Source organism: Montipora foliosa, chromosome 5 (assembly GCF_036669935.1).
Source record: "Montipora foliosa isolate CH-2021 chromosome 5, ASM3666993v2, whole genome shotgun sequence".
Classification (NCBI taxonomy): Eukaryota; Metazoa; Cnidaria; class Anthozoa; order Scleractinia; family Acroporidae; genus Montipora; species Montipora foliosa.
In genome coordinates, this window is record NC_090873.1 from 20,779,644 (window position 1) to 20,780,899 (window position 1,256).

Sequence of the window (1,256 nt, forward strand, 5' to 3'; positions counted from 1 at the left end):
GCTAAGTAAAATTCAAGGAAAGTTCATTTCAAGGTTATGTCCAGCAATGGTGCTAATTAAGAAATAAAACTTTGGCCTAACTCGGCATACGGAAAGTCTCGGACACACGCCCCCGTGCAGCTTCAATCGGTGTAAGGTGCAACGCAATTACAGAGGGACTGCGGCTTAACGAATATTCCACGAAACTAAAAAACTAGATGAAATATTCGCAATCAGTCACTTCAGTTATTCGGTCATGTTCACAATTGTTCGCTTTCTTCTTAATCTCTGCAATCTGCGCGATTCTCGCTGCTGACGGTGCTCGCTTGACGCTCTCCTTGGTCGGACCGTGCGGGCGTTTTGCGTTAAGTTGCTGCTCGAATGCTGGCTGGGCAACCCTGGGAGCACTCTGCAATTCTAAAGGCTATAGGTGTTGAACCGGGGCGCTGGATGACTCCCTTACTGGTCCTCAGCTGAACAGCCCGCGTATGTCCGTCAAAGGCCAGGGTAAATAGCATCGACAATGGCTAGAGGCCACTTGACCCGATTCTTGTTGTCGGACCGTACAATTACGGCATCTCCCACTTTGACTTGGTACTGGGCTACCTTTGTGGACAAGGTTGTGGCGCTCTCGCAATGGAAGGTTGAGGATTCAACGCTTCCACCTGTTCCATAATGATCCTTGCAGAGACTTTAGAAATTTGGGAATCGTCTCGCAAATCCTTGTCCTTGATCTGCCAGGCTGGCTACTTCAGGAAGCTGGGGCGACGCGCCTGGAAACAAAAAGGAAGCAGGTGTCAGGAATAGGCAACTCCAAGTCGTCTTCAACATAGCTGACGAGGGCGGCGATTTACTTGGATCTCAACGTCCAACAATACTTCGCTTAGTTCATCCCAGGGAAAAAGGGTGGCTCTCCCGATAAACCTTGAAACATCGTTGTCTTCACAATGCCAATCAGCAGTTTTCGAATTGACCGCCCAACCATGGCGCCCGCGACTCAAGTTGAAACTTCCAGCTTAAATGTCATGGGATTCCAGGGAAACCCCATTAAACTCCTCGTCTCTTCTTGCTTGTGTTCAGCCATCTTGGCTGCTTTGACACAAGTGCTTCCATTGGCGAGCTAAATTACGCTCGGGCGTCCCCGCCTTGCTATCAGGCGTTTTATGGGCATTAACAGAGAAACGTAGTGGGGTTTCAGCTCCGGCTGATGTCAGTATCGCTCTTTAGGTAGCAGTGTTTTTTCCAGGGCGGTGGTGCTCTCACTGGCAAGGCACGAA